At 44.7% G+C, this 12,845-nt stretch overlaps 1 protein-coding gene across 4 annotated transcripts in view; it reads right to left on the bottom strand.

The window, feature by feature from the left end:
• Window positions 1-12,845, bottom strand: part of ccdc85cb (coiled-coil domain containing 85C, b) — a 51,365-nt gene that overhangs the window by 19,013 nt on the left and 19,507 nt on the right. The window lies entirely within an intron of this gene.

The raw sequence follows: 12,845 nt of genomic DNA, 5'->3' as shown, positions 1-12,845 counted from the left end.
TGTACAAACGGCTTGCTATGAATCAGCATACTCGACTACATGTTTGCATGTCTAGGCAGCAGGTGAACGAGAGGCCCTGATAATAATATAAGTGGTGCTGCAGATACAGCTTTTATTATTATTTTGCACATCCGTCACTTTCCAACTAATAGATCACTTCAGTCGATTAGAGCAATGTCAGAAATGAGTGACGGAGGCAAAGCTAACATTCAGATTCTGCAGGTTTAATGTTTATCATGATCATATTTGTCATTAGTTCTGCAGGTTTAATGTTTATCATGATCCTATTCTTCATTAGTTCTGCAGGTATAATGTTTATCATGATCATATTCTTCACTAGTTCTGCAGGTTTAATGTTTATCATGATCATATTTGTCATTAGTTCTGCAGGTTTAATGCTTATCATGATCATATTCTTCATTAGTTCTGCAGGTTTAATGTTTATCATGATCATATTCTTCATTAGTTCTGCAGGTTTAATGTTTATCATGATCATATTCTTCATTAGTTCTGCAGGTTTAATGTTTATCATGATCATATTCTTCATTAGTTCTGCAGGTTTAATGTTTATTATGATCATATTTGTCATTAGTTCAGCAGGTTTAATGTTTATCATGATCATATTCTTCATTAGTTCTGCAGGTTTAATGTTTATCATGATCATATTCTTCATTAGTTCTGCAGGTTTAATGTTTATCATGATCATATTCTTCATTAGTTCTGCAGGTTTAATGTTTATCATGATCATATTCTTCATTAGTTCTGCAGGTTTAATGTTTATCATGATCATATTCTTCATTAGTTCTGCAGGTTTAATGTTTATCATGATCATATTTGTCATTAGTTCTGCAGGTAAAAGGTCATCAACACTTTAGATTAATGGCAAATAAAAGTAACAAGTATCAGAGCAGTAACTGTGGTAGGGCTGCAAATAACATGTATGTCCGTTATCAATCCATCTATTATGTTCACAGTTAACTAAACAGCATTTTCTCCTTTCCAATACCAATTACCTGAATGTGCGTATCGGTATCAGCCGACACCAAGTACTGATCAGATATTACCAGTGTGTAAAAAACAACCAAAGTGTTATTGATTTGAAACGTCTGTATACTACCAACCCTGTAACCCTGTGACCCTGTAACCCTGTAACCCTGTGACCCTGTGACCCTGTAACCCTGTAACCCTGTAACCCTGTGACCCTGTAACCCTGTAACCCTGTAACCCTGTGACCCTGTGACCCTGTGACCCTGTAACCCTGTAACCCTGTAACCCTGTGACCCTGTGACCCTGTAACCCTGTGACCCTGTGACCCTGTAACCCTGTAACCCTGTGACCCTGTAACCCTGTGACCCTGTAACCCTGTAACCCTGTGACCCTGTAACCCTGTGACCCTGTAACCCTGTGACCCTGTAACCCTGTGACCCTGTAACCCTGTAACCCTGTAACCCTGTGACCCTGTAACCCTGTAACCCTGTAACCCTGTGACCCTGTAACCCTGTGACCCTGTAACCCTGTGACCCTGTAACCCTGTGACCCTGTAACCCTGTAACCCTGTGGACATGATATGATATGATTGCTCATACCGTTGCATGACCTGGTCCAGGTAACACCCTTTATATAAAACATGAATAAATACAAACAGAGAACGAATGAAACAGAACGTTCTTATTATCTACTTTGACAGTCAGTCGGTCATAACGGGGGAAAAAGGCTCAAACGCGTGGTACCCAGCATGGACGCGCGTGTTCGCCGATATCAGCACTTTACGCAGTATCCGAGGCATTTTCCCATAGCGGGTTTAATCTCAGAACTATACAAACAATTAATGATTTTAGCCAAAGAATTGTCTCAAAGCAGTGACAAAGGGGTGGCAGTCCATAGGTGACTCAGCTGGGAACCTTAGGGTCGCCGGTTCGAGTCCCTGTGTGTGTGGACCATGAATGGAGCGTGGACTGGTGGCTGGAGAGGTGCCAGTTCATCTCCTGGGCACTGCCGAGGTGCTGGGCACCGAACCCCCAACTGCTCAAGGTGCTGATCCACAGGCAGCCCCCTCGCTCTGACATCTCTCCATTAACTGCATGTGTATAGGTCCTGTTTGTGCGTGTGTGTGTCTTTCGCGCCTGTGTGTGTGTGTAACATGAATAATAATAAATTTCCTCTTACGGGATAAATAAAGGAATTCTTCTTCTTCTTCTTCTTCAAAGGCCTGTCGTATTTTCCTGTGCAAATGTTGCATGTTGCAAGATATTCAATTTACAATCACACAAAACAATCAGCTGCAAATCCTCACATTCTCACATGAAGCTCTAAATTTAAGCCTGTAACCTTTAAGAAAGCTGTTAACTATTACAAATACTCTTCTGCAAATCCATCCAGCACGTATAGTACCTTGTGCAAAGACCACATGTGCTATAAAAACTAGTTGTAGCCTGATGTCAAGGGTCGAACAGCGCTCTCGCCCAGATTAGCAGTGCTTGACCTCACTTTTGACCTGAGACTTGACTGGAGCCACTTCCCAGTTTGGCCCACATTCTTTTCCGCCACTCATTCATCATGAAACGCACATTAATGCCATATTCGAGTGCTGTTGCAAAACTGTCCTACACCGACAAACAGCGCATTGTGGCCTAATTGCTCAGAAGAGATTCCCTCGGCTGTTATTTCTGCGTTAACACGAATCAACCCAACAGAGTTCCAACCGGGGACAGGAGCCGTGTGAAGCGTGGAGGTGCAGATTGACTCAGTAGGTGGCACAGAGCCTGTTATCTAAAAAGGCATTTTGAATTTACAGTGAGATCAAAGAGGAGGTACGCACAGGAACCGCACTCAGGCAGCCCGTGAGGAGCGAACAACCGCGCACACAGCTTTATTTTATTTTGTTTTCTAAGCGGAAGAACGGAGAGACGGAGAGCGCACAGGGTGATGGAGAGGTATAACAAGCCGGTGGGGAGGTGGCTGATGAATAAGCTGGGTGGAGTGATGCAGATGAGAAGCCACTACTGTAGGGCACTGCACACACACACACACACACACATATACACACACACAAGTCAGCAGTGAAGTAACTCTGACCTTAGTTTGTTTATAACTCACCCCTACAAGTCTAACCATGTTATTCATGTACTTTGCAACCAGGGGGCACTGTTCTGCAGAAATACAATATAAAAACACACGCTTAATAATAAGAATATCACACACACACACACACACACACGCACACACGCACACACGCACACACGCACACACACACACACACACACACACACACACACACTCTCTAGACTATGCAATACATTTATCCCCCCCGGGGAGGCCCGCCCCACACTTTGAAAACCTCTGGACTAGAGAAACCACATACAGCTAGATTCATGTATGTGCCGCATACATGCTGAACTGGCTTTTTAAAAGTGATTTTTTTTTTTAAGACTGAATTATTCTATAAATGACAAATAACAAAGTGAGGTTCAGCAGAACATCAGACGTTTTGTGATATTCAAACACGTACACTCTGCTCCCTCAGTATCAGCATCAGTCCATACGATCTGTATCTAATTACAACTCTCCAGCTTTAGTTCAATAATAAAGCCGTGGATGATGAGATGATCTGCCTCCCCCTGGTTATTCCTCATCACTTCTAGTGTCCTTGCATGGCGTGTACTAATGTGAACCCAGTGTCATTAAATATGTCTCTTTCAGATTAAGTTACAAAAATGTACCAATTTATGATGGCACAAATGATTCACTATGAAAAAAACAACAAAAAGATTATTTCCCATCAGCTGAACTGAACTCCAGCATCTTTGCACGTGTAGAAAACTGATCTGTTCCCCCAGACCTGCAGGTCTATCTGTGTCCTGACCCTTAACTCTACAGGAGGGCGAGTGCGGACAGTGCTGTCGGTTGGCTGGGTACACGACGGTTGGACAGCTAGGGGAGAGGGGAGAAGGCTGCAGAGGCCTGAGCTGGTAATCCTCTCTTCCTGCCTTGTGACCCCTTTAATCTGGATTCATCTGCTAGCCTGACCTGCGGCCAGATCTCAAGCCGATTAGGATGAAGTTCCTCAGCCTTCAGTCACCACCAGCACACTCAAACAACAAAGGGAGAAGCCTCTGAAGGGGGGGGGGGGGGGGGGGGGGCAGGCTAGAAAATTAATGTTATATTGGTCCTCACTGGTGTGTGTATTCAGATTACTCACAGAGATAGAGATCTCGCCATCGCTAATCCAATAAACTCAAAACTCAGTCCGTCAGGCTTATTTTGATCTCCTTAGAACCAAATACACAAAAGTCAAGTCAAGCGATCAAGGATAAATATTGATCAATAGCTCGGGTGTTTTCTATTTGACCAGAGCACATTAGGTGAGGAATACCACTGTCACTTAGCAGTCCGCACACACCAGCGCCCCATCGCTCCCCTCCGCTCACTATACACAAGTCTTTGATGTGTTATAGGGGTTACGTTAAACCTCAGAGCGCATCACTTCAGCATCACCCATGACACGATTCAGAGATCCTGCTTAAATATGCACAGATCTGCCGTGGGAACATTCGCAGGAACACACAACACGCACAAGCCGCGCGGACACCTCCCATACACACACACGCACGCACACGCACACGCACAGACCCGCAGGGAGAAGAAACCAGACGTCACCCTCTCTAACACCCGGCTCCAGAAAGTCATCCTGGTGGGAGAGGGGTCAGGCAATTAAACTGTTCCCCTGGCTCCCCTGCCGCTCCTCCATCCTTTCATCCCCCTCCATTCCTCCAGCTTCACATACTTTTCCACGCTGCTCCTCCACGGGGCTGGAGGAAGAGCTACAGTTCATACAGGGATCTCATAGCCGAGCCCAAAACTAATTACCCTGCAAAACTCAGCGCTGCATCCACTCCTCGGTACACAACAAGCACTCTGGGAGAGGCCATTATTACTTATGCATAACTTGAATGTGATCTTTAGTGCTGATAAAGTGAGTACAAGGCGCTGTGAAGTAGGAAAGTAAAAGTGTGCGACTAAGCAGTAAACAATACAGAGAGAAGAGGGGGGAGAGTTGTCCTTACAAAGCACGACTAAGCTATTTTTACCTCTGCACAAGTGTTGTTTACCCAACGAATTGAGCAGATGCATCTTTATTTGGGAGCGTGTGCGCGTTTGCATGTGCACAGGACAAAAGGTGACGCAGACGGTGGTGCGAGAGTCTGTCCCCTCTCTGCACGTCACTTGGCATCACGTCAGTGCCGCCGTGACCCACTTCCAGCGGCCACTCCCTCCTCAACTCTGCTCCACTCCCCGTTTCCCTCTCTTTCTGTTTTATGACATCCCTCCGCCACGGCTCCTCGGTCAACTGTGTTTATTTTTTGCTCATAAAAAGCGTAGCCTAGAGCTTTTTTAGAAACGTTGCTGGACTTAACCTTTTTTAGATATTGTGGTATTTTCTTATTACTTTTACTTGATACGTTAAACAGCAAAGCCACGCTCCCAAAAACATGGTGCAATCCTCCAGAGGTCATGACCTGAACTGGGTCTTCTTTGTGTCCTGTGCTCCAAACATCCTGTCCCCATCTGTGCATTACAGCCTCCATGCACCATGCCACAGTTACTATAGTAGGTTTGACATAACTATACTATCACTTAGGGTTTAACAGCTACCTGGAGTGACACAGTTTTCCATTCAAAAAGCAAATGTGAACCGTACATCTAAACCTCCGTAAGCAGGCGTTGTGTTGATGCTACAGGAAAATAGCAACCGCACAATCTTTAAAGATCTGCATCATGAGCATGAAAGTTCATTCCTGACCTCGGAAATGGTAGTTTGGCAAAATCCCAACTCAGGGTCCCTTAGATTTTCCCGTGGCATTCAACTGTATGTTAACGCACACACACACACACACACACGTCTTCATTTGCAGTTGTCATGGTAGAAAATCCCTAAGTCATTCGTTACAGTGGAAAGACAGGAAAAGCTAGTTAGCTGTCCCCAAGTTGGGATTAAGTGAGATAAGTGATTTACATGAAGACGCCAGGAGAAATGTCTACCTGCAGAAATTAAACAAATGCAATAGTGACTCCTACTTGAGTAACATTTGCTGAAAATGACAGTGCCCAGCTGTTTTAGGAAATATATATATATATATATTTTGAGAGAGAACCATAGAGTGTATAAATCATGGACCTAGTTTCCGTGATGTTGTGACGCCCAGTGTGGGTGGCTCCGGCAGTCGCCATCTTGGCAGTGACTGACTCCGCCTGTTCCCGGCTAAACTTAAAAAATGGGCAGGTAGAGAGGTGGAGCGCGGATGGAGCTGATGGAGGCCGAATGAAGCCACTTCACTAAAGCGAAGGCACTTCCGCGTCGGCTTTATTTTTAACCTCTGGAGGTTGCCGCTTGGTAAGAACGAATGGGTTCAGGGCCGAGCTACAAACAGCTAAAAGAAGGGTGTGAATTCACACACAAACTAATGAAAACCAGCGGCTGCTTGGATTAGTTTATGAGTTTAATGCGTGTGAATTGTTAGAAAGGGGCTTTAATGTTGGTTTGGCCATTTAAGTGTGATTTTGAATAATATACTAAATTATTTGGGGATATTTTCAACAGTAGTCTCCTTACATTTTTAGTTTGCTGCTCCATCTCTACATTTGTTCTTTCTCTCTGTCACGCCCGTATGTTTCAGCTCCCAGTAGCAGGGGCAGCGGGTGGGACTGAGTTTATTGGAGGTCAATGCAGGCCACTCTTTTAGGGGTAAAGTGGGAAGTACAGGCAGAACAGCGTGGAGCCCGACACGCTGGTAAAGGGGTGCTGCAAGAATTAGGATGGCTAGTGTTAAAATTAGACCACACGTGTCCAAATGAACACTGGGCATTCGGCTGATACTGTCGGGAATGTTATAATTAGAGCGAAACCAGCCTCCGCGTTGTTGACTCCAAGGTCTTTGCTACATCAAAGTAGCTTTGGTAAAATTGTATGGTTATAAAGGACCGGGCTTCCCTTATGTTTCCAAGTCAGATCCAATGGCCCATAGAAGCCTGCAGTGCATTGAAATCACTCTGCTTTTATTATTCCTGGCTCGGCTCTGGCTTTCATCTCCTATTCACAGCTGTAGCGCAGTGTTTTAGCACAGAGACATGGATATTCTCTCAGCGAATGTGTGTATGTGTGTGTAAAGAATGAATGAGTGCTCATATGCAGCATTTGTAAGATAGGGAATTCATGCGGGTTGCATGGGTGTCTAAGCTGACTCTGTGTGTGTGTGTGTGTGTGTGTGTGTGTGTGTGTGTGTGTGTGTGTGTGTGTGTAGGAGGGAGGGAGAGCAAACGAGAGGGTTTGTGTGAGAAAGGGGCTTTCTAAACCCATCTGTGATTATACTGTATATGTGTGTATGCGTACTCGGGGCAGGAGCCAGGAGGCTGGGTCAATTACCTCAAGATGTTGAAGAAAGAGCAGAAACAGTCCAAACAGTCGCTCTCTCCTTTCTCTCTCCACCAACACACAAGTCAAAGTACAAAGAACGCCATGAAATCTGACCTCACTGGCTACAGCACATTTTAATGTATCACACAAAAACATCTCCATTAACCAGCAACTTTGAAAACAACTTGAAAAATGTGATTTTCCTTGAGGCCTTCTTGCCGTCTTTTGAGATGGAAAACTGGGGGAAAGGGATGTGACGTGGAGAGAGGAGAGAGGCAGCGCTGCCTCTGAAGAGCAGAGTTTGAGGCAATGGAAGAGTTCTGTTAGTGTTATTATTATTATTATTATTATTTATTAACCTGTTGATTATTTCCTATGATTGTGTAGTATACCAAATTCTAGAATAGTGAAAGATAATGCCCGTCACATCCACCCAGAGCCAAGGTGGTGCATGTCGCTCGTTTTGTCAAGTCTTTGATTTTACACACAAAAATAACTCATTTCTAACTGATGGCAATCCATTTCTATAGCCTGACATGATAGCCGTAGATAGCTAGCTAATTAATGCTAGCTTGTAATGCTAACTTTCTCATCTTTCCATCCATCCATCTTCAACCGCTTGTCTCTATTGGGGTCGCAGGGGGGGCTGAAGTTGATCCCGGCTGACATCAGGCGTGAGGCGGGGTCCACCCTGGACAGGACGCCAGTCTATCACACTCACATTCACACCTATAATCTTTCCAGCTGACTCATTTAAAAACAAAGAACACCACATGAAACATTTTTAACAGGAGAAAAGGATGAGGACTGACCAATTACTGAAAAGTTTGAAAAGGTTGCTGGAGTGTGAACGTCCCCTAAAAAAGCAGGAGAGGACCGCTAACATTTCCCTAAACTTCAGTTGGCTCATACAAAGTCATTTAACATGTAGGCCTGGACCGGGCACTTCGTAATGAAACCTGCAACCCCACAAAAAAGCGTGGTTAGCTAGTGATATGCTCTTTGGCTTTGGTAGTATAACCAGGTTAGTACTGCAGCAGCTGAGCTAATTAGCTGGGTATGCTAACGTTTGTGTCTTGTGGTAGATACCAAGTCTCTCCCTACTGGTTGCTAAACCATAGCATGATTTGGACATTGCATTGTGGGGCAACGGTTTAGCAAAAGGTGAGTTCATTAATCAACTCATCGTTTTGGCTCCGTGTAGGCTGCACATACCGAGACACTCCGAAGAAGAGCTGAGGAATGATGTGTGCCTATATGTACGAGTAGGGTAGGCAGGTTTGTCTTCTGTACTGCATGTATAGGTCTACTGCACCTACACACCTGCAACCCTTCTTGTGTGTCTGCATGAAGTGTATGTATACATGTGCTACTCCAGCATGTGTCCGTGTGTGTGATTCCCTCCTCTGCCTGGCTGCCCAGCTCTCGGTCATAGCCAGGGCAATCCGACTAGAGGAACAGAGAAGAACAAGTTAAGTGGGCACCCATGCTGCATTAATGAGGGGGATGGCAGAACCTGGCAACCCAAGCACGTAAACCAAGGGCCCCTGGAAGGGCTTCAAAGGCTCGACTGGCTCGTCAGCTGGCGGGGAGCTAACCCCATCTGACAAGACATGGCACCCGCTCTAAGGGAGAGAAAGCGCCTCACCTCCCCACGCACTCTCTGGTGTGTGTGTGTGTGTGTGTGTGTGTGTGTGTGTGTGTGCGTGCGCGTGTGCGTGCATGTGTGTGTGTGTGTGTGCGCGCTCTGGTGAAAGCCAGACCTGTTATTTCATGTGCATGCAAATGTTTCTAAATGTGTGTATGTGTGTCTGCGTGTGATAACAGCACAGTATTACTCTACGCTTGATGAGAGACAACCCGTGTGGAGTGACTAGTGTGAAAGTTAAAGTGCCAAATGGATTACACTTGAAAAGGGTGACCTGCGTGCGTCCACAACTCTCCAAACATTGACCAGGTGAAATCTGCTTTTTTAATCATTTGCCGCCTGTCAACAGCGAGGCCGAGCGGGGCTTACGAACAAGCAGGGGCGGCTCAGCTGGGATTTAACTCAGCACTGAATGCATTTCCCCACTGATGTGAAGTAACAGAAATCATCTCTGTCAAATACACAACTGAGGTGATTTTAGAGACTTAAGTAGTTACACTTTTGCGTACCATGCCGGTACGATAGTGTTTGATAACGCAACGCTGCCGATTGGCCGAGAGGGGACCTTGGACCTTGACCTGAAAATACAGGGTGTGTGTTCACTGTTAAAGAGTAATACTTTCGCTCTGACACGTGTTTTTTTGGTCTACTCTCCTTGCCTTTGTCTGTCTACTTCGAAAAACAACTTCTAGATTAGAACCTTAACAAGACAAAAGGTAATCTCCAGGACTTGGATTACTCTTAAGTGGAGCCGAAGCAATTAGTCGATTAACAAATGACATCCAACCAAAAGAGAATTAGTTAGTAGGATATTAATTTGCAGCTATTTAGATTATCAGATGGTTTTATTCATGCAAAAATGGCAAAAATGTATCAGTTCTCACCAAATGTGGGTTATTCTGTGATGGAATAAGGGCTCACTTGTTTCCTGCTCCCTGCCTCCGGGCTGAACCTCATTTCCTCTCATACATCCAACATTAATCAATCTATCTAGATCATACGGGGGGACACTGTTGACTTAATCTAATTTCCCACAGCAACCACAGCATGGTAGGTATGTAATTACACCCGCTGTAGTCATTTAACGTTGTTGTGGTTCATGTTTATTGAGTGGAAATTGGAGACCAGTGTAAATCTCTCATGTCTAGTTATTGATCGATGCGTCAGCCTCTTGAGTGGCAGAAACAGAGAGAGAAGAAGCATATTCATAGATATTAAAGCTGACAGTAACACAAACGTGTCTCTCATTGTTGTCACACATCCTGCCCCCCCCCCAGCTCGTCATCACTAACCTTGCAGGGTCAGCGGACGCCTTCGAACGCCTGCAGCTGTGCGGCTGGCTGGAGACGTGTCTGAGTATGTGTGATGTTGGCGTGCGTCGGTGATTACGTGCGTAGGTGTTAATGTGTGATCTGATTTATAAATAACACTAATGGTGTGAACGTTAGGAGTAGGGTTCATTGAACATTTTCAATGTGACTACGGAAAACCTGTGAAAAACCCTGTGATATGACGACATACATCATCAAAACGACCTAAAAATGTTTTTCTATATCGTTTCTTTTGCAATGCCGGAAAAAAAAAAACAGTGGTGCAACTGCATTGTGGCAACATCTACGTCATTTGGACAATATTTTACGTTCTGATCCTTTTACAATCTGTTCATTTTGCATTAAAGTTCTTAATAAAATGAGAAATAAAATGTAATTCACACAGGACCATACACGATTAGCCTTTACCATGTGGTTCTTTCTTATAGACCCTTTATTGAATGACCAGAGAACACACTATACTTTAATATATGTTGTCTTCAAGTGATGAAACAACCTTTACCGAGGTAGAGGATTCTGGCCATAATGCCCAACAATGAAACAGCAGAGCCACAGTTTGTTGTGATGATCGGGCCACTTGTGAAGCTGGTGCCCTGTGCCCTTAATCTTTTGATTAGGCCAGAAGAATGGCAATCTGGCAGCCAGTTGGGTTTAATCCCATGAAATCAAAGCTGTGGGCTTATATTTGGTCCACACCCTTAATTACTGTCCGTGTGTGTGTGTGTGTGTGTGTGTGTGTGTGTGTGTGTGTGTGTGTGTGTGTGTGTGTGTGTGTGTGTGTGTGTGTGAAACAAAGCAGGAAAGATTAGTGATATCTGGAGATGGATTGGCTCTGGGCTATTGTTTATTATAGGAAACCAGAGGTGTCTGTTATGTTGCAATGACCTTTCCTGATAAAGTCTGGATCTGACGTATTAATAATGATTCTCTTCTGAGTTTCTATAAACTATCAATACACTACACCTGGACTTCATGAAAGCCACCTACAAAGACTTTCCTAGAGTGAACAATTTCGTCTGTTCGGTATTTTCTTACCCCGAGACGACCTGAAAAAACGCTTCGCTACGTCACACCCGGTGACACTCTCGGCCCTTGACACTGAAAGTCAAGGGTCATAACTCTTGATTGATTTAGGGACGGGACACTACATTCCTCTGGCTCAGTCGGCCAGGTAGGATTTTCTGCTTGCGTAGAACAACACGGTGGCAAATCCCTGTGGAATAACCACGCCACAGCGCCACTCCTTTATCTGTGTTAGACACACAACACGGCACAATCCTTTTTGTTCAAATCACAGTTTCACACAGCTATTGAGATGGCTGGGGTGATTTGTTGTGGTGATTACATGTCTTTTGCTATCAGGAATTATGGATATTTATTCGCTGGTTAGTGGAGTTAAATCATGTCCCTTTCAACAGGAAAACACTCGGAAAATGTCAACTCAAACAGCAATTTTCCCTTAACACATGGGCAGATCTGTTGCCTGTAAATGTCTGGATGTCATCAACATGATACCCCACGGTGCTCATGAAAGGCTTTGCAGAAGAGGCTTAAGAGATGGCTGGCTTTACCTCTCACAACCCAGAACCCACCGCGGTGTATAAACAAACACCAGAGGGCATTGTGGGTAGAGAACGTCCTCCCAGAGCCCATGGCCCTCTTTAACCTCATTCCTCTCCCCGTTACCACGGTTTCACCACCACGAACCCCATGGCAACCTCATTTGCATAAATCTGCATACCTCTGCGTTCCTTTAAAAGCCGTCTGACTGACTGCTGAGCTGGCAGAGGTTGCGCTTATGTAAGCAGAGTCTAACAGCGAGCAGTTAGACGGTGAATACAGAGAGCGCTCCTTCAATATGTATAACCCTCAAACCCCTTTATTATCGGACCCTGGAAACCCCATCTGCCGTGCGGGTGCTGATGCATTCTGCAAAGCAAGGCTTCTTCCAGTCCGGCGAAAATAGCCTTTTCTTTCCAGTGACATCATCTAGTGGTTTCATTATTGTTTACATGAATAAAAAACCGCCTCTGATTTCATTCTAATGCAAATGGGAGAGAAAGGGAGAGCCGGCAAGATCCAACTTGTGGCCCTGCTATTTAATCCAAGTGTTGAGAACATCTACTTGGCTCTCGGTGGTTGACTATATGTCTAATCCCATGCAACCCCCCCCCCCCCCCCCAAAAAAAAATACTCTGTAAAAGGACACTAGTGAGAATAACCTAATGGAATTGAAACTAAATAAGTATAATTGCATTTTCTGTGGAGTCACAGGAGATATTTCCAACAGCAACGTGACGAAGGTCTCAAATGAAATGACCTGGAGAAAGAAAAATAGCATCCATTTACTGGTGTCATCTGGAGCTTCAGCGACTATTACCGGAGCACTGATGGATAAAAGGGATCTCCAAAAGGGCTATTAGCACAGTAATTGCCACAAAGAGAACGAGATCTT

The sequence above is a fragment of the Echiichthys vipera genome (assembly GCF_963691815.1).
Source record: "Echiichthys vipera genome assembly, chromosome: 19".
Taxonomy (NCBI): domain Eukaryota; kingdom Metazoa; phylum Chordata; class Actinopteri; order Perciformes; family Trachinidae; genus Echiichthys; species Echiichthys vipera.
Note: the sequence above shows the minus strand (reverse complement) of the source record. Positions and strands in the feature narration are given on the sequence as shown.